The 21979-nt window shown below is 39.2% G+C and overlaps 1 long non-coding RNA gene across 1 annotated transcript in view; it reads right to left on the bottom strand.

Moving 5' to 3' along the window:
* The window catches only part of LOC123964572, a 9922-nt gene extending 1677 nt beyond the window's left edge, over positions 1-8245 (bottom strand). Inside the window, exons 1-2 of the long non-coding RNA XR_006823480.1 lie at positions 8088-8245; positions 519-584 (exon numbers count right to left, since the gene is read on the bottom strand). This is a non-coding gene — a long non-coding RNA (uncharacterized LOC123964572). The remainder of the gene's footprint in view (positions 1-518; positions 585-8087) is intronic.
* Positions 8246-21979: the final 13734 nt, after the last annotated feature.

The raw sequence follows: 21979 nt of genomic DNA on the forward strand, positions 1-21979 counted from the left end.
GCCTAGCCAGTCTCCAGACCTGAATCCAATTGAAAATCTTTGGAGGGAGCTTAAAATTCGAGTTGCCAGGCGACAACCTCGGAACCTGAATGATTTGGAGGCTGTCTGCAGGGAGGAGTGGGCCAACATCCCTGCCGAAATGTGCACAAACCTTGTCACCAACTATAAAAACCGTTTGACATCTGTGCTGGCCAATAATGGCTTTTCTACAAAATATTAACATGCTGTTTGTCCAGGGGGTCAAATACTTGTTTTTCCTCATCAGATGGTTATCAATTTTTATAAATTCATATGATGTGATTTTCTGGAATTTTCTTTGGGATTCTGTCTTTCACTGTTAGAATGTACATATGATTAAAATTATAGATCGTTGCATTCTTTGTAAGTGGGCAAACCTGCAAAATCAGCAAGGGGTCAAATACTTATTTCCCCCACTGTATTTGTTTATTTAGTCTGACCCCATTGACATGACATGAGTGAGAGCAAAAACAGTGATCATGTGCAGGACCCAGACATACCTATGAGCACATCGAGCTTGTGAGGGTCCAGCTGGTCCTTTGAGGTTTTCGTGGCCTCCAAGCCATCTGAGTGAGGCAGCGATCCCAGGAAAAGAAATGCAGTTGCAAATGAGATATAATAAATATTCAGTTAGGCCAGTACTTCCACCTAGTTTAGCTCTTCATTTGTATATCATTATAAACACTGTAATTCTATTCTTATAGGTTCAGCTTTTAAAAGTTGAATACAGGATCTATGACCATACAAAGAGCAGTGTTGAGCAGGATTTTACATAACATCACATGCTATTATCGTGTGGTCAGGCATTGCAGTACACAAAAACATTATTTCAAGCGTGTCTTAAAACAATTCTCACATACGATTGTACACTTTAACATTGCTGTTATAACTGAGTTATTGGTCACTGTAATGATTACACCCTCCATGGTTGCAGTGAAGAGAAATCTCTAAAAAACAGTGTACCTTTAGAAGATATCCACTTTTGACTAGTCTAATGCAGATGCTTAGCTGATGATTCATAGTAGGTGATTGTGATGTCTTTACAGACTATATTGGCAGGAATGATTAGTGACCAATAACTTCCTGTAAACATGGACATGTGAGTATTAAGGTAGAATATAAAAATGTGAACCTTTAGCACACAGACAGCAACATATTAGTTTTAGCATTAGCATTTATTACTGTGATAACGACCTCACTGGTCATTTTAACAGTGCAAAAGCAGAATTGAATTACACACGTACACAGGTCTGCCTTGTTAAAATCTCATGCATCAAATTCCAGCAACAGGGTTAAAGAACAAACGTGTGAAAAGTTCGGCAAAGCAATATTGTTACATATCATCTCGCCATTTTAAGTGGGTATACGGAAATCTTTGACAGTTCCTAATGGTTGTACGGACAGCAAATATATTGGTTTCCGCGCATTTGGGGGTAGCCGTCTGAAGAACAGGGTTTTTTGGGCCTGCAACGCAAGAAACAGAGAGCAGAGGCGGTGAGGGCCAGTAAGAGATGTGATTGGGCCGGCCCAATGTCAGTATAGAAAATTACCCAATGGGCCGATAGTTGGCCCGTTTTTTTAAAACAGTTATATAAATACATAAGTTGCGTTACACCGGCCCCAAAAGGGGCATCAGGCCCACCGGGCATTTGTCCAGTATGCCAGATTACCAGTCCTGCCCTGCACACACACACACACTGCCCAAGGGCCGTAACATAACCAATAAAAATCGGTGGCACTGAGCATTTTCACCTTGTACCACATGTCATGTTTTTTGACCTCTTCTTTAGGTTATAAACCCATCGTGGATTTCTTTTGCTTCATCAAAAACTGCAGTAAAACTTTGCAAAAGTACATCTCACCTCTTTTACAAAGCCTCTATCACCCCTCAAACCAATAATTGTGTCTTCAAGATTTTATGCTCTTTTTAATTTCACCTTTCTTTCTTGTTGCAGGTTATCTGCTTTTTAACAGACAGGTCTGAACCTTTTACAACACTACAGAGTCCATAGTACCTGAACCACACATCGGTTCCTTCTTAAGTTCAGTGTCAAGTTTGTTCTCTTCAGCCATAATCAATTATGTATTTTTGCAGAGTCTTGTAAAAACACACTTCGCTCATGTAAACAGTCATTACCAATGCATTGAATTTTACATTGAAGTTATGTGTGCACACATTTACAGCAAAGGCCATTCTTTGTCAGTAGCGCTACACATAGGCCTACCATAGTGTTGGTGTGTCATGGGATAGCTGAACAAACTGAGGTGTGGACCCAAATTTAGATACTTGCGAGGTGGATGCAGTTTTAATGATTTATTAAAACAAAAACTGAACTGAAACAGGATTCCAAAGAGCACATGGCAAGAGTCCAAACAAAGGTGTAATCCAAAGGCTATGAAAATCCAAAAATGAACAAAAACAAATACCAGAACTGAGAAATCCAAAAATCCAACCCGATTGCATCTCATGCGTCATATATACACGCTTTGGAAAAGCCGTGTTTATTGTACGATTTATTTATTGTCAACTCCTTAAACAAAAACAGAGCTAGCTAGTTAGCTCACATACACACGCGGCCTGGATGCGTGTCATACACATGTACTTGGGGGCGTCCACTATACATGCAAAATTGCCGTTTTGCGTACAATAGACACGGCTTTTCCAAAGCGTGTATATGTGACGCCTGAGCATGAGTGGGGACAGGAATGAACACTCACGATGAGGATACAAGAAAGACTGAACAAAACTGAAGGCATAAGTACACAGGCAAACGAGCAGGGAGGGAGTGCACATGTCTATTGTAGAAGCGAAGCTACAGCTAGCGGTTAGTTAGCTTAGCTTAGCTTAGCACAATGACAAAACGCGTACAGTTAGACTGGCTCTGTCCAAAAGTTACTTTCTGATTGCCGGATAACCTTATGGTGACAACAAGACTCTAGGCACAGAGGAGTCATTTAGATATTCATCCATATTTACAGTACAGTCATGAGTAATATCAATCTTTTCATCTAGCTCATGTTAGTGTGTTTCTCAAAATGTCGACCTCTTTGCCTTTTCAGTAATTCATTTCAATTTTATTTATATAGCACCAATTAATAACAGAAGTTATTACATTGCATTTGTCATATAGAGCAGGTAGGCCTGCTCTTTGTCATATTATTTACAGAGACCCATATACTATAGGGTCCTTTTTTTGGTACTTTTCTACCTTTTGCCATGCACCAACTTCTGTCTTTTCCTATTTGCTTGGTTTCACACTCCACTCTACAACCTTTATTTAATCCAACCTTAAAACAAACCTATGGCTTGTTGCATCTCTCCACAGTTTTCTGCGCCACATGCAAATCTAGCAGTTCCAAAACTGGATGTTTGAAGTGCAGCAGAAAAAAATATGGCTCTAAAAAAGCATTTTGAACAAGAGAGAACACAGAATATGCTAATCATTTTAGAAATAACTCACATGATGAAGTTAATTTATTTATTCACATAATTATGCATAAAACCATCCAGTTGTCAAGGTTTTTTGTTAGTCACAAGACATATTTTTGAGACCAGTGTCGACATTCTTACAACTAGAGGGAGACAGAGCTACATATTTTATGCATTATGACCTGTGAACTGACACTTTCTTCAATGACCTGAGATTCATAAGGAGTTCATGCTTGAGGTTGGGGTCACCGATGGGCCAACAATTAGAAAACAGACTGTGTCACCACACATGTTATATAGGCCTACTGACATACTGATACTTATTTGATATATATATATATGATAATTTATTTTCCTCCAGCCAGACGCCACTGTTGTGACTAATAAGTCATAATAAATAAATACTCAAATATCCTTAGTCTGTGATGTTCAAAATAATCCAGAACTTGTTTTGTTGTATTGGGCTGTAATTTATTTTTTCCTCAACCCATTTGTCTTCTTCTGTTTACATTTGGGGTTCCCTAGATTTCTCTAGTGCCTGTAATTCAGTCTTATTCCAGTGTGAAGCAAACAGGTTATTGTGTTATGTCTTTTACTGTGCGGTACAGTTGACAAACTCATACTACAACTACTGTACAGATTAACTAAACTGTGTGTAGGACTTTGCTGATGTGTTTAAAAATAGCCCAGTTTCACAAAGGTAGAGCTTTTGTATACATTGGACAACATCACTACCACGTGATTACACATGGAACCCAGATAGAGGACCTGACACTGATTATAATCAGGTTGCAGAACAGCTTAGTTAACTGGTCATTTACAAAAATAAACTATAAATGCTATAAGCTAGCAGGTCAACAAACAACTGGTATGTTCCACTGATAGTGATATTATTAATATGACATGTTTTATAAAACGTAGTTACTTTTTGTCATTTCATCAGGAAAAGAAAGAATTGAGGAAAAAGGTAGATGAATGAGAATGAAATAAAGTTTGTGCCTAATAAAAGATGATTTATTCTGTTCTGTGAATCAAATACTCTTTAAACTACACTATTCCATGCAGTTGTCATACCTTTATAGACAATCTTTCTAAGCATACTCCTCATACTTAGTAAAAGATGCTTGCCAAATTCATCAAAATGAAATTGAAACATGCACATTTGTTAGCTAAAAAAAATGCACCTGGACTTCCTTTTTCCACATGAAAACACATGAAAAGTCATCTAGTGATCCATAACTTGCTCTTGTTTCCATGACTGGTTTCGTGTCAGTCATCATATTTTAAAATACCCCCCAAAAGCCCTTTGTTCATTCACACATTTCCTCTTTATTGAGAATTAGAGAAAAAGCTTGAGCTCAGATTTCCTGTGAGCAGATGTTACAGGGTCATTTTCGTTGTAATCAGACATACAGTGTGAGGATTAAAGGGACAGTTTTGGACATACGCTTATTCACTTTCTTGCCACGCTTTAGATGAAAAGGTCGATTCCACTGTCATTTCTGCACATAAATATGAAAAACTGAAGCATTACCATGACACGTTGTGATTTGTCTTTTTCTTACTGATTACCTATCTTATTACTATTACAGATGAATACAATGAACAAGTTGCATTTCCAGCAGTTGTGGAAAATGTTGTCAAGTAAGATTGCTTTCCAAAATAGATCTGTTGATCGGTTATATTTATCAATTTGCAAAAAACAATGTGAGTTAGATCTAAATAAAAAACATATTTGGCCTCCCATATTGGTGACCACCATTTGCCTTTAAAACAGCATCAATTCTTCTAGGTACACGTGCACAAACTCATGTATTTTGTAGGCATATCTATGATTAAACAATTATACCAAACAGGTGCTAATGATCAGCAATTAAATATGTAGGTTCAATTCAATTCAATTCAATTTTATTTATACAGCGCCAAATCACAACAACAGTTATCTCACAGCGCTTTTCATAAAAGAGCAGGTCTAGACGGTACTCTGTGGTGTTATTTACAGAAGCCCAACAATTCCCACCAAGAGCAAGCACTAGGCAACAGAGGCAAGGAAAAACGTCCTTTTAAGAGGCAGAAACCTCGAGCAGAAACATGGCTCAAGGTGGGCGGCCATCTGCCTCGACCGGTTGGGGGTGAAGGAGAGAGAGAGAGAGAGAGAGAGAGAGAGAGAGAGAGAGAGAGAGAGAGGAACAGAGAGAAAGAGAGAGAGGGTTGGAAGGAGAGAGAGGGGAGGGAGGCAGCCTACACAATATACACACAGAGGTACAGACAGTAAAGGTAATGTTGCTATAGACTAAATGATAAATGGTACAGATATTTATAGTAGTGTTGATGATAATAATCGTAATGCTAATGATTATAATAACAACAATAACAATAGGACTAGTAACAATAGTTGTTCTAGCAGAGGGTGTCGAGCAGGAACACGGGGGCAGCAGGTGACTTGCAACCACAGATCCAGACTCCACAGCTCCAGAGCCAGAAACACCTGCAGGAAGTGATAGGAGTAGAGATGAGAGGGACGAGAAAGCACAAGACTACGGGAAAGGGGAGAAGTCAAGTTAGTAACATGCATTAATGGGATGAGGTTGCGTAGAGAGGGAGAGAAAGTAGAGGAGAGAGGAGCTCAGTGCATCATGGGAAATCCCCCGGCAGTCTAGGCCTATAGCAGCATAACTAAGGGATGGTTCAGGACTCACCTGAGCCAGCCCTAACTATAAGCTTTATCAAAGAGGAAAGTCTTAAGCCTCCTGAACCCAAACTGGAACCTGGTTCCACAGGAGAGGATCTTGATAGCTGGACGCTCTGGCTCCCATTCTACTTGTGGAGACTCTAGGAACCACAAGTAACCCTGCATTCTGGGAGCGCAGTGCTCTGGTGGGATGGTAAGGTACTATGAGCTCTTTAAGATAAGATGGTGCCTGACCATTAAGAGCTTTGTATGTGAGAAGAATGATTTTAAATTCTATTCTGGATTTTACTGGAAGCCAATGCAGAGAAGCTAAAACAGGAGAAATGTGATCTCTTTTCCTGGTTCCTGTCAGAACACATGCTGCAGCATTCTAGATCAGCTGAAGAATCTTAATGGACTTTTTCGAGCAGCCTGATAATAAGGAATTGCAGTAATCCCGCCTAGAAGTAACAAATGCATGGACTAGTTTTTGAAATTTGCTTAATGTGAGACTTAAACGACATGTCCTGATCAAAGATAACTCCAAGATTCCTCACAGTGGTGCTGGAGGCCAGGGCGATAACTATATCTTTAGATAATGCGTCACGGAGGTGCTTAGGCCCCAGAACAATAACTTAGCAAAAACATTAGAAATTTATAGATCATCCAGGTTTTAACATCCTGAAGGCACATTTGAAGTTTAGCTAACTGATTAGTTTCATCTGGCTTGATCGATAGATATAACTGAGTATCATCTGCATAACAATGAAAGTTTATGGAATATTTCCTGATAATATTGCCTAAAGGAAGCATATATAATGTGAACAGGATTGGTCCGAGGACAGATCCTTGAGGAACTCCATGACTAACTTTGGCGTGCATGGAGGATTTATCGTTAACATGTACAAACTGAAATCGATCTGATAAATAGGACTTAAACCAGCTTAGAGCGGTTCCTTTAATGCCAATGAAATGTTCCAGTCAATGGTATCAAATCCAGCACTAAGATCTAATAAAACCAGTACAGAGACAAGTCCTTTGTCTGATGCAATGAGGAGGCCATTAGTAATTTTCACCAGTGCTGTCTCTGTGCTATGATGAGCTCTAAATCCTGACTGAAAATCCTCAAATAAACTATTGCTCTGTAGAAAGTCACACAGCTGTTTAGCAACTGCTTTCTCTAGGACCTTAGAGAGAAATGGAAGGTTAGATATAGGACTATAGTTGGCTAAAACATCTGGATCAAGTTTGGGCTTTTTCAGAAGAGGTTTAATTACAGCTACTTTAAAGTACTGTGGTACATAACCTGTTGATAGAGATAGATTGATCATATCTAGTATAGAAGTGCTGACTAAGGGTAAAACATCTTTAAGCAGCCTAGTCGGGATGGGGTCTAAGAGGCAGGTTGATGGTTTCGATGAAGAAATTATTGAAGTTAATTGTTAAAGACTGGGGGAAGCAAAGCAGTCTAAACATATATCTGGCTTTACAGTTGTTTCTAAGGTTCCTGAGTTTGGAGATAAGTCTGTGCCAGTTGAGGGCAGGTCATGGTGAATATTGTTTCTAATAGTTAGAATTTTATCATTAAAGAAGCTCATGAAGTCGTATCTACTGAGAGCTATGGGAATACATGGCTCAATAGAGCTTTGACTCTCTGTCAGCCTGGCTACAGTGCTGAAAAGAAAGGTTAAAACACAATCATTAACTGAAACAGAAGCAGCTGTGTTGGAGGAATACAACTGGGTGAGGAACAGCCGAACTCAGCTAACAAGGTGAGGTTGCTGGAGACTGTTAAAAGTCATACACCTTGGTAAGACCGAGCACAGGAAAAGGACACCAGGTAGTTCCAGATGTGCTGTCCAAGCTTTTTAAAGAAGCACAAAGATACGGGCAACATTGAGGAGTGTAGACGCAGCGGTCAGCTTAAAAAAAACTTACTGCAGCAGATAAAAGACACATCATCCTTACTTCATGTCGCAATCGGAAGATGTCTAGCAGTGCCATCAGCTCATGACTGCAGAAAACAGTAGGACCCTGGTACACCCATCTACTGTCTTTAGAAGTCTTGTCAGAAATGGCCTTCATGGAAGACAATTTGCAACCAAAAAGCTATGAAATGGAAACAAGGCCAAGAGACACAACTATGCACACAGGAACTAGGGTGCAGAAAAATGGCAACATGTGCTCTGGACTGATAATTTTAAATATTTGGCTGCAGCAGAAGGCAGGTTGTTCTCAAAGGGCTAGAGAGCAGTACAAAAATGAATGTCTGCAGGCAACACTGAAGTACGGTTGGAGGTTCCTTGCAAGTTTGGGGCTGCATTTATGCAGACAAAGTTGGGGATTTGGTCCAAATTACTGGTCTCCTCAATGCTGAGAAGGACAAGCAGATATTTATGCAGTACCATAAGGGAGGCATGGGATTGGCCCTAAAATTATTCTGCAGCATGACAATGACCAAAAACATACAGTCATTTAGAACTGTCTTCAGCATAAACCAGAACACCGAGTCGTGGAAGTGATGGGATGGCCCTGTAATGTTTAGCCCCAAGGTGGAAGGAGGAGACATGGACTCAGGAGTTCTCCACCTGGTGCTTCAATTTATTTCTTCACCAGATACGTGGAAAGTGCAGTTGTGCAAGTGTGAATTATTGCAAAATATATCAAAAATTAACAAAAAAAACAAACAACGACGAAACTAAGTATAAACTATTCAAATTATCATTACAAAGTGATATTAAACAACACAAAAAAACCTATATCAGGCCCTGACTATTGGGCTCAAAGACATGTGCCCTTCCAGGCCAAAGCTGTTCTCCCGAGAGGAGCCTCTGCCTCCTTCCTTTATACCCCTCCTACGAGACAAACCAAAGTTAATTGGAAATCAATTAAACACCATTACGTTACCTCAACAGTCCAGAATATTTCTGGCTACATCAATACACAATATATCAACTATAAAACCAGAAATTAAAAGTTATATGCTAAACAAAGCTTCTCAAAACAGCAACTTAAGGTACTACAGTACATCCCTCTGTACTGGCGTCATTTATAGGGGGGAAGACCTGGAATGGTCCAAGTTCACACTTGGACCATTCCAGGTCTTCCCCCCTATAAATGACTCCACACTCCATCACTTCCTGTTTGTCACTTCAGCCCAGATCCCTGCTTGAGGATGAGAACAGGTGAATGACACATATAAACATTTGGATGACCTTGGGTAAATCCAATAAGCTAAAATAAATGACTTGAAATGAACTGTGTATGTGTTGTATTTATATAACCATGATTTCAACTCTTCCGACTAGTACCTAAATGAACTAAAATGAAATGACAAGCCATGTGTTCATTGATGCTAGCCCATATGCTAAAGGTAATGATAATGCTAAAAGTCCTATGCTAATGTTCAGCTAAGGTTAGCTTGGCATGCTAAGACCAATGCTACCGCTGGCTTAAATGAAGGCATGGGGTAGCCCTATGACAGGCCCCACAGAGAATAGAAGGGTTAAATAATCAAAAATTATAAAGGAAAAATGTAGTTTGCCTGTTTGTTTGTAATAAGGTAACTTTGATGTCTATGAAACATCTACCTTACCCTGTAATAGTAATAGAAAAGTATCCTGCAGTTAAATAACAGCTGCACTACAAACACTCTTTGTAAGATCCCGAATTGTTACCGCCTTATTACATAACGTAGCTACATTCCGACTGATATGTACTGTACTGGTACACTGTAACTCCAGAGTAATTGTGCTACACGTGCCTGCGGGCTGTCATTTGTTCTTGTAGTCCTTCCCCATCATCATATCTTTGTGATAAGCAATACAGTCGACTACGTCCAAAGTCTAATTTCATGCAAACACTGCATCATTGCTTTATAATGCGTGACTTTTCTGTCACAGCTTGTAAAGAACTTTCAGATACTACTGGCTCAACTGCCAAATTGGTACCAAAACACAATTGCAGCTCCAAAAAGAGCCTTCTTTACAGAGTTGTAACATTTCACTGTTGAATCAAAGTTTCTAATTTGTGTGTGTGTATGTGTGTGTGTGTGTGTGTGTGTGTGTGTGTGTGTGTGTGTGTGTGTGTGTATGTCCGTGTGTACAGTACTTTCTGTAAATGGTTTACATGGATCCTCTTCTTCTGAAATGCTAAATAATAATAGAGAAGTGCCATTTCCGAGTTTCTGTGGCTCCACACTCCCAAACAAACCTACACACACACACACACACACAGTCTACGGTTTGGACAAATATGGTTAGCAAATATTTGACCACCATAAGGAGTCATTGTTTTAGTAACAGTAACATCCTATTCCCTTTTATGTTTAATGACGAACTGCATGAAGGTGAAATCACTTTCATTTCATCTTTTAAATTCTCTAAAAGTTAAAGGCATTTTTAAAGAAAGGGTGTAGAATTCTAGAAGTATCAAAAATACTTTTCTGTGCAGACACAGTTTTTAGCACAAGGGCAAGTAGGGTAACATGATAAAACCTGAAGTGGGTGTCGGTCCTGACATTGTTATTAATAGATCCACCCCACTGTCAGTAATGATACTTGTAAAGACAAGATAAGCCACATCAGTTACTAAAGCAAAAAAAACTTGATTAAAGTGGAAACTATGATTCAAGTGTGTACATGCAGGTGTGTGTGTTTCCTTTAACAGCCTTTAATGTAGACTCACTCACACACACATACTGACCTGGTCTCCTGGATTATTGGGTAAATACATGTTTTGGTTTGGTAACACACATTTCACAATACTATGTCAGCACAGCAGAAGTCAATATGGACTAAACTGGAAAAATCCATGAACTGTTTTACATGATATGATTGCGCATAAATAGCATGCCGGACATTCATGTGTCAAGTCTAGGTTTAGGCACCAAACTACTTACTTAGGTTTAGGAAAAGATTGTGGCGAAAATTCTTGAGAATTCGTCAACTCTTACGGATTAAGGTTTCAGGAAACTCAGGATGTCTTGAGAATAAGATTTATTGAAGCCCGGATGGGGAGACTAAGCCATCTGCAGTTCAGATGCATCCTGTATTTATCCTTCCTAGATTCACTATGTGTCCACATAAGATTTATTCACCCCTCTATACATGTGTGAAGATTCTTTTAGATTTTGGCTCAAACAAGACACTATTCTTATCTAAGTTAGTTGTGTGTCATCCAAGTCACATGCAACACTTCCTTAAAGAGAGCCAGTCAGTCTGTCTGTAATATAACAAAATAAAGCTCATCTTAACCTTGAGTTAGAAGATGGACAGGGACGGACTTGGGCAAAGAAATGGCCCAGGAATTTGTCCCTGGTCAGCCCACTCTATGGACAAAGTATTTGCTGGGGACCCTGGGTCTTAAGAGACCCTTCTTCCTGCATTCTTGAAAATATTAATTAATAATTCATTAATATAATACTTTAGAACAGTACATCAAGGAAATTAGTTAAAGTACATTTTCTAAACTACAAACACCGATCTAACTCTCCTCAAGTAAATAATCACCTCAGCTGAGCCCTTGAGTTCAATAAATAAATTAAATAGATATAGCTGCCTAAGGCCCCTGCTTTTGGCCTTGTGAAACAAATCTACATTTGATAGGGGCACTTCAAGTCTTGAACAGCAGCCTCCTGGGTAAAAGTCCTGTGTTTGTTGGCTTTGTTGCTACTACTAATACTGCGTCATCTGACATTTTGTGTGACACACACTATCTCTGCACAATAAAGGTTAGTACAGACTAAATGGCGTGAAATGACACGAAAAGCAAAAAATGCATTGTGATAACACATGAAATGACTAAAGACATTGATATGTTATTCATAAACCATACCAGGCTTCACCCAAACTCAACCACCACCAAAACTCTTTTTGTGTGTATCCATTTTGCCCGTTGACATACTATTGTTAAAACTGTTCAGTTTACATAACATAACACAAATGTGCTGTATAAGACATTTAAAAAAAAGCATACATTATTAATTGAGACACTGATCACCTCATTTAATTCATTGGTGACCTATTTCAAAGAATCCAGAAAGATTTGTAATCATATGGGACAATGTGGCATTTCAGCGTTCTCCTTCAGTCAAAGAGGGGTTTCCAGCCAATCTCAGGATGGTGTCCCTTTTCCTACCACCTTACTATCTAGAGATGAATACTTTTCTTCATAGAGGTGGGATATTTATGACCACCAGCCACATGATCAGATGTCCTTCTTGGACACAATGAATGCTGGACATCTGTACATATCTGCATAAGATTATCAGGCACGCAAAAACATTCTTCTCCCAGGTGAATTGCAAGAGAGGACTTGAGATGTGATGAGAGCTTGTGGCTAAATGCAAAGACAAGGTTGACTAGCACTGTTTTATATATACATACATAGTGCATATGTATAGTTTTGTATTGAATTACTGGAATTCCTTTAGTTTCATTTTTGTGCACTTGGAATTACTCCATGTAGAAATGGTGAAAAGCCTACTGAAGCAGCATTTCAGATTTCGTTCTGTGACATTTACTGTAAGGTAACACAATCCATGCAATAATGAAAGTGCCCTTACTTTTGTTGTAATTGAATCTTGGTTTATGATAAATACGTATTGACTTTGACTGTGTTATTGCTGGTGATTTTAACATCCGTGTTGACCACCCCCTGGAGTCAGGACAGAGGGACTGAAGAACAAACTAGCAAGCTTTCACACGCTGTGTCAGTAGCCTCTGAAATTCTGTCTATCAGGGCCTGCAATATAGTTCCCTCCTTCTTTGACACAATTCAGAAAATTAGACCGGCAGTCTGGACACGTCATTAATGAGCAATTATAGGCCCATATGAAAGTAAAGTATAGTAAAATAATTGCTATATAAATAAAGCTATTTTTCAACAGCTGAACTACTTCTTGGCACTAATGAACTGTTTTAATGTCGGCCAGTCAGGGTTTCAACCACATCACAGCACTGACACTGCTCTTGTTAAGGTCTCCAATGACATCCATTTAAACACAGACAGTGGCAGAATTTCAGTCTTATTATTATTGGATCTCAGTGCTGCATTTGATGCAGTCGACCACAACATATTATTAGACAGGTTGGAAAACTGGGTGGTACTGAACTGGTTTGAATCCTACTTAAAGGACAGGCACTTTGAGTCTACAGGTAAATACACATCTGAGTGGGCAAAAATGACCTGTGGAGTTCCCCAGTGCCCCATCAACATCGACATGCTTCCACTGGCTCAGATTATGGAAAACACCAAAATATGTTACCATAATTTTGCAGACGACACTAATATAAACATAACCATCTCAAGTTTCATTTCAAGTGCTCAGTAACAGCATTGAACAAATCAATGTGCCAGAGTTTTCTTTTTTATTTTTTTTTTTTTTGACACTGCTTGCTGTCTGTGAAAGATTTGTAATTGGGGATTTTGGTTTAAATGGCATAAATATTTATATAAAATGATATAATAATGATTAGAATTCCTCTTATATTTTCATATCGCAATATATATCACAGAAAAGAAAAATATTGCAATGTCAGTTATTCCCAATATTGTGCAGCCCTAATTCTGCAATATTAAAGAAACCAGCATGTATATACACATGCATTTATTTCACAAGGTACACAAAGCTAAAACACACAAGATCAAACTAACTATAATGCACTAAATGACGACAAAGAGATAGGCGTGTGTGGTAACACTGACCGTGTATACTTGTGCCTTTGTTCTGCCATTTATATGTCTAGCGTGCACGAGCAGACGTGGCCAGGCCATCAGACAAAGGGTGCTTCTCAATTCCTGTTAGGTGCGGCTGAAAGAACTCAGGGGCGGACACAAGGCAGAGGACTGTTACTCAGGCAGATTTATTTACAGAGCGAGCAAAAAGGCGAACTGAGGCGTGGGAAGCAGGCAGACAGGTAAGAGGGCTTAGTGACAAGCTCTGGGTGGGTGGCTGCGTCCCCTAGCAAACAATTACAGGCAGCAACTTTAATCAGGCAATGAACTCTGGCAGGTAGAGACACACAAAAGTTACTCACAGGTGGAAAAGTACTACTAAAAAATACAAATAAAGTCTTACAGTTATCACTGTAGAGCATGGCTGTTTTGTATGCCTGTTTAACAAACACCTGCAAATGAATAATTATAGGCTAGTGCATCCTGCTCGGAGGCACAGGATCCTTTCTATTGGCACAATGCTTATTTTATTTATTATCTGCATTTATAGGTGTCGTGGAAATTGTATATTGCTGGTGAGGGATTAAGAAAACAATTGAGTAACAACCAACAGTTGTCTTTGAAGAATTTATTAATAAAAAGAGAATGATAGAGAAGTACTACAACAGAAAACCAGCTGGTCTAGAGACCTGCTGCCTAGGGCAGCTTCGGGCATCTGGCCCCAAGCAAAGGGATGCATAATCATTTACACAGTCTAGGTTTCTATATTTTGGGGAACAGAGATCCCGGCCTTGAATGAGCATTCAAAGAGAGGAGAGGAACAGCAAGTGAAGAAAACACTAAAACAATATCACAGCTCTATATATAATGATGAAGGAAAAAAGGTTAAGGATGAAAAACAATATATATATTTTTCTGCAATTACAATAAGTCTATTTATTGATATATCACAATATCAATGGAGTTTCATACCGAGTAAGAACAGATAACAGGTTAAAAGTGTATCACTGCAAAGTTTTAGATTTTTCTTCATTTATTAAAATAGATTTCCCTTTTCTGTTATTTCTCCCAGTAACTTTTATTATGGAGACAATTAAAGTCAGATAGTTGGAGAGTCTATCTGTCTGCAAGAAACACTTTTTACATAATTTATCGTAATTTCCATTCAGTAACATTAGGCTGATCATTCCTGAATGCTCAGTCCAAATAGACAACAATAAAAAGTAGTAGACTAGTAAGGAGTCTGCACTAAACTGCACTAACTGCACTAAAGACTGAAGAAGCAGGTAAAGGCAACTAAAGCCTGCACATCCAGCTGATTTCTGCCAAAAAGACTTCCGCAAAGGATACACCGGTGTATGCTTTACAGAAGTCTCTTCGCTAGAGATCCACCGGCAAGCCTCTTCGATCCTCGGTCCTCGATCCTCAATACTGCTCCAAGTGCATTTCAGGAATTGAGATGTCCTTCAAGATTGCTCGCTGAAAATCGATGTCTGGATCACAGAGGAGACGAAGAGGCACAAATTAGGGAAATGAGAAAGGCCCCTTGCTCTTTCCATGCATCCCCCGGTGGGCGGGACTAAGATGCAAAGAAAAGATGCAAGTGAGGGAAACATGGAGAGAATTGAGAAGCACCCATAGAAAAGAATGTGAAAAAGTTTCCTCCCCGCCTGTGTTTGGCTGAGTTTAAGGCCAAATCAGATCCAGCCGCAAAGCTCCAGCTGTTCTCCTCAGAGTTATCTGCTCGCTAACTAAGGGCTCTTAAGCAGGACTTTGTGTCACGACTGTATGATCAGTGGTCAGAGCAGGCCACGCTGGAAGGCCGCTGCGGCCTGGAGGATTCCTGGGAAAAGGAGTTCAATGACTCACATGATAAAAGTTCAGTTGTGATCAAAAATGCACAACTTCATCTGTGAGGTCCCTGTAATCCAACGAGTTTTAAATATTACCGTTTAAAAAGCACTGAATGTTTAGGGACAAAATACATTTCTGATCTTCTGCTGTGTTATGAGGTTGTCCAAGACAGGTCTGCTTTCCCCCATGCACCCTAGAGTAAGAACTAAACCCTAGAAGCAGAGTACAGTTTTTAAGCACCATAAATCTGGAACAACTCCCAGAAAACTGCTGATCTGCAGCAACTTTCAGCTCGTTTTTTTAAATCAAGGCTGTAGACTTATCTTTTTGCCACTGCCTTTTATTAAATCAAATTTGAAGCTTTAATACCTAACACTGCTCTGTAATTTTTACTCTTCTGTTTTATCTCTTTCTAAAAATGTTTTTAAATGTAATTTTATATTACCTTATATTGACTTTACATTATATCTTGTATCTTTATGTCATTATATCTTGACAAAACCCTTTCTGTCAACAAAAAGGGTTTTGTCCTCTCCTGAGACCAGACAATAATGACACAATAAAAAAACATAAATAAAAGTATTTTTCAAATACATGAATAGAATCCTCTCTGCCATAAGTCTGGATGACGGGCTGCACTAAAACATTGATACCTGCAAATACGATCTCAGTCCACTTCTAAACCACTGGTTTTTTTAACTGTATTGTGTCTACTGTGAGCCACTGAACAATCCCAAAACAAAAGCTGGACAGAAATGAGGACACTTGATAGCCAGCAGATATCTTGGAAAAGCACACCTGACACTGACCTGAAAACAAGTTATTTTTTTCTTATTTGGCACAAATACTGCTTTAACTGAATAATGTTGTAGTCATCCTGGGTCAGTTGTATTCACAGGACCCGAGTACGTGCAAATCTAAGTTGCTTTTATTTTGTTTCATTTTGCCTGTGGTTTGGAATAAAGACAGCAAAATATGGGAGTGATCACTCCCTTGCACAGCAGAAGCACTTTTGCGCAGTTTTACATACTTGGCCTCATTACATTTGACAGTCTGCAAAGAGATTCCAGATTAAATCCTGAGATAGGGGAAGTCCATAAAAACAGGCCAGACTCTGTGTTTGCATGCAGAACAGTGTAAACTATCCAGCGAGTTTATCATGTTACCAATTCAAACAAAGCAATACAGAAGGAGAAGGGGTAGAATCAGGATCCCGGGATCACTGTTTTGAATGTGCAGGATGTTACATTGACGTCAGAGCGGACTAATCTAAATAACACTAAATGTAGACTTCTAGAGAGATGTTTATTTTGAAAGGGGCGGCCAGCCTGAGACGCATGCAATGCATGCAAAATGTAGATTCTTATCTGTCATCATGGTACTCAACCATTTCTTTTAGTTTCTCTTTATACAGTAGTTATCACATGAAAGACATATTAAATTGTTGAAATGGTTCAAACTTCACCTGACTGTGGAACCAGACAGACGCCTCTATTAGCGCATAAACGTCATACACTGTGTCAAAGCATAAGCAAAAGAGAAAGAAAGAGAAGACTGTATCTGCTGAATGATGGTCTCAAGAAAACCTTTCCAAAGAAGCTGAAATCCTACCATGTACCTTTGGTCATGATAAATCCCCCAACTACATAAACATAAACCGACTATTCCAGGAAAGACAATGAAACTACCTTTAAAAGGAACCTGTCCAAAAATATTTCCCTTTGAGTCATATCTTCATTTTTCAGTGTCTGAATAATCTGGTTTGCAAGTTCATGGTTCAAGAAAGAATACACTGCAGAGATCAAGAAGATAATATCACCTATGGTGACAAAATCAACATAGCTGCAGTGGCTTACATCACACTCTTCATAGTTGCTTTAAATGATTTATTATCAAACAGGTCAGTGCAAGTTTTGTGTTTAATAAATGCTGACTTAGAAGCCTGTGTAAAACAGCTTGGCAACTTAAAAAATTTATTTAGTAATCATTTTGTCCACGGTCTTTGAAGGCAGCATAGTGAATGAGAGCCAATCAGGAATTTTAAAGGCTACGTTGCATCATTTGTTGCCATGTGGCAGGAGGTCGATGACAAAGGAGATCACTTTCCCTTTCGGGTTCCCAGAAAATGGAGCATTTCTGTCACAGTGTGGCAGCTGCAATGGAGACAGACCACAATCTGAAGACACGCACGCAAACACATACATAAATATGCTGCGGTCACACATTAACACAAAGCATAGGTACGTACATACACAAAATCTCTGTGTGTACAATTGTCTGCAGATTTGTTTGTGTCTACAGTATCGTTGTCCATCTGTCAATTTAATAGACTTTTGAGAGATTTTGTGTGTTGACACTGATTAAAAGTCAGATTACCGTTGACAACAAGATGCACTCCTCCCTCCATCAATCCAGTACTACTACTACTTCTTTTTTTAAAAACGGCCTCTTTTCTAGAAAGAGGAGGGAGAACAGGAAACTATAACTCAACAAGACTCAAATCCTTATCTCAACGAAATGAAGAACTTTAACACTGAACAAGTCAGGCGATTAGCTTTCAGTTTCATTCTGACGTACTTTTCTTTTAAATGGCACCCTGGATACATCCACTGCATATAGATTTGCATTTCAGCAGATGGCTAGATTCCACACTGAATACATACTGAGAGCTTTGAGGTTTGTATGTTTTTGTCAACAGTGCACACATCCAGCCCTCTATCAGCCCAACTTACCAACCAAGCCACCCTGAAAGTGTGAATCAGCGGTAGCCCTGCAACTACAAAGCTCACACTTTGTGTTTTTGTTAAACCAAGTTTTGGAATGAGCACTGTCAGATTTTCACTACTCATGTGGCAGCTAATGTTCATGTACAACAGACAGACTAAACTGTTCACATGAAGGCCATTGTAGCGGGGCTTAAGCACTTTGACCACATGCTTTATGTTGGTATTTTGTTATTCTCTACACAAAGTATATATGGCATATCTGTGGCATGTTTCTGTGGGACTATCCGAATCTGCTGTAGAAGGCTGCCTAATCGCTGTGGGACTCTCCCTCCAGTCTGCTTTAGTCTTGTCCCGTTAATTGGCACATTCAGGTGATGCTGTCGAAAATTAAACCTTTGTTTGAAGTATATCGCTGCTGACTTGGATTCAGTGGCCAAAATGTGGTAAAGGGCACACATACAGCAGGTGTTTTTTGCCCCTGCCCCTTAAATAGCTGCCCCTGGGTGCACGGTAGCATCCACATGCAGCAATTTGTAAACCCTGACAGGAAGTTTATTTTCACACATTCATCTATGAAACGTGAGTTGGGGTACATTATAAGCCGGTTGCTTGTGTGTATAGTTTATAGAAACAGGGCAGGAGGCCAAGGTTTAAATAAGCACAGCTGTGTTGCTAAGCCAAAATTTTACAAAAAGTGCAAACAGTATGGTAGAAACACAGTCAAATAATGCTGCATTTCATGTTTCCTTACAACAGCCAACATGAGGAAATTTAGCAACGCGATGTTGTTGTGTAATGTTGGAAAACCACATCCAGGACACCCCAGATCCACATTTTAATTACTGAGCATATAAGACTTTTGAGACAAAGTTTACTCAAAAAGTCCTAAATGCAGAAATAAGGCAAAGAACCAGATGATTGAAATGGAACGACTGGAGCGTATTTGAATGGCAAGCAGCATAGACGGAAGGACTCAAGAGTCTTAGCTGCTGGCAAACTTCAGGAGTGAGTCACTGGCTGAATAAAACAGGAATAGTACAGTAAGAAACTTGATAAACTAATAGGAAGTGCCCGGAGTCATTGCCTTATATACACTTAAACAGGAGCTTTGAGGTGTCCCAGCCATTATTGGCTGACAGATGGTCGATGGTTGAGCAGGCATCGTGATTGGAAAACCCTGCCCCCAGGCAAAGAAATAAATCTAAATTTTTCACATAATACCATGCGAAAGCAGGTTTTAATCACCAGGAACATTATTATTATTAATTTTAAATTCACACCTTCCTCGTAATTCTCTTCTCCCCACACCTCAGGTAAACCCACCTTCCCCGCCTCTCAATGTAGACATCGTCCGATGGAAATTTTGTAGACATCGTCCAACCATACTACCTAATGGTAAATAGTTAAAACAAGCTCCACCAGCTCCACCAACCACAACAGTAAAATGCTGCATACACAACTTTTCATGAAGGATGAGTAATTTTTACTGTTTATTCTTTAAGTATATGTGTTGACAACATTCCTATTCTTTTATTTAAGTAACTTGAGTAACGAGTATTTCTTCAGTGTGGTATTGGTACTTTTATGCAAGTTAAGATCTGATTACTTCTTCCACTGCAGTTTTAGAAGACAAGAGGCCAAAATGAGTCATTCAGTGGTGTTAAGGGCATGGCAACATTATACACATCATTCCTCTGATGCCATCACATGAGATTTCTCTCTAAATGCTGATATCACCGATGTAAATAAAGCAATCATTAAACAAAGCAACAGGCCCAGAGTTCTTCCTGCCTGCTGTCAACACCACCATATCGCGGTATGCGATATGAATCAAAGGTAGCTCTTGGACCTTGGCGGCGAACAGATGCACTTTTCTGGCACAGTGTGGGCACCACATTAGTAATAAATGAACCTCTTCCTCAAGTTTTCCAGAAGATTGTTTTTGCAGAAGCTTCATGTCATGATGGGAGAGGTCCTCGAATGACTCAGACTGTTTTCTTGGAGCCACACTTTTCAAGTGAACCCGCTGATTAACTTGCTGTGACTGTTTTACTGTAAATTGTTTCATTTGCTGAATTAACTTTTTATCTTAACAATAGGGCCCGACAACTCTGATTTTACAGTATTGTTAAAAAATGCTCAGGTGAAGTAAAGGTTAGGGAGACTTCATGACTCCAAGTGGCAGCCCTCAAGATGTGTCCTTCAGCACCATAACAATTTAATCCCAGAGCCGTTTCTGCGTTGTTCTGCTTTTCACTTTTTAGATAGAGCAAAACAATAACATGGTATTGTTCTGTCAGAGTACACAGGAAACAAAGAACCTTCAGTTACTGGGATATGGCTGAGGGAGGACCAGCAGGATGAAAGAATGAGGGCCCGAGGATAACTTGACCATATAAAAGTTATATAAAAGCGCTTAAGGTACTATTTTCTAGTTCATGAACTTTTTTGTAATCTTCTTTAAAAAGTAGCTACTATTGGGGGAGAAAAGTCTCGGGGGGGAAAAAGGACAAAGTGGGTTTGAAAATAAGAAGCTAAGGCAAAGTGGCTGCTTTCAAATATGTAGGAGACTCTCTGAGACTGATTGAGAAGACTTTTAGGAGTAAACAATCTAAGCAGAGGTTTTCCCATTTAACATGCATATTTGTGGCCTGATGACATAAACTTGTTCAACATCATGCAGCACTGGAAACTATGGAGGCCTAGGGGATTTTATTGGCTAGCAGTAAAATCCTAAAATGCTGCATTGATTCCCTTAAGTATCATGAATTCATGGAAGACATTTGTACTTTCACATTTAGCAGAATCACCTTTGATGCATAGATTACATATTATTGTGTCATCCAGATTGCACAACAGATAATGGCGCCTTTGTGTATCTGCTTTGTGAATCCGAAAGTAATAAATGCCCCAGTAAATTTCGAGAACCTCCTTCCTATAATCAGTAAAGATCCACTGAAATGCAGCTTCTCATTTCGCTGCAGCTCAACTTCCACTTTTGCCAGCGCTCAATTATGTTTTCACAGACCAATGTAGGAACTACTGGATCAAATTTACTGGATTGGAACTCAGCCAGGAGCTGCCTGCCTAGGCCTGCTGGTTCTTGTCTTCTTTCTGACCAACTCTTACACACAATTACATTCGCAATGGAGAAAAAAGAAACCGCACCAATTACAATACAATGTGGCTGAGTTTGATATTGAGGTGCTTTGGCTACGGAACAGGAAAACGTTTGGCTGGGACAGGCCAAAATGAATAATTATTAGCTATGGGGTTTTTTTTGTGCCTCCATTTTCTTCCTGTATGCCTTCTTGTAAAGCTCATGATAAACTAATAATAATAATAATCATCTTTATTTGTAGAGCACTTTTTAAAAACAAGTTACAAAGTGCTTTAACAAGTGTAAAGACAATAATACAAAAACAATACAAGATAAAAGCAAGAAAACATTGAAAAGACTAAAATACACATTTAAGATAAATATAAAATTAGTAAAATAGAATAAAATAAAAGGGATAAAATAAAGTCAAATAAGATCGGGAAAGGCTCTCCTATAAAAGTATGTTTTAAGAAGGGACTTAAGAGTTCACTGACTCAGCTGAC

This window comes from Micropterus dolomieu, linkage group LG02, assembly GCF_021292245.1.
Source record: "Micropterus dolomieu isolate WLL.071019.BEF.003 ecotype Adirondacks linkage group LG02, ASM2129224v1, whole genome shotgun sequence".
NCBI lineage: Eukaryota > Metazoa > Chordata > Actinopteri > Centrarchiformes > Centrarchidae > Micropterus > Micropterus dolomieu.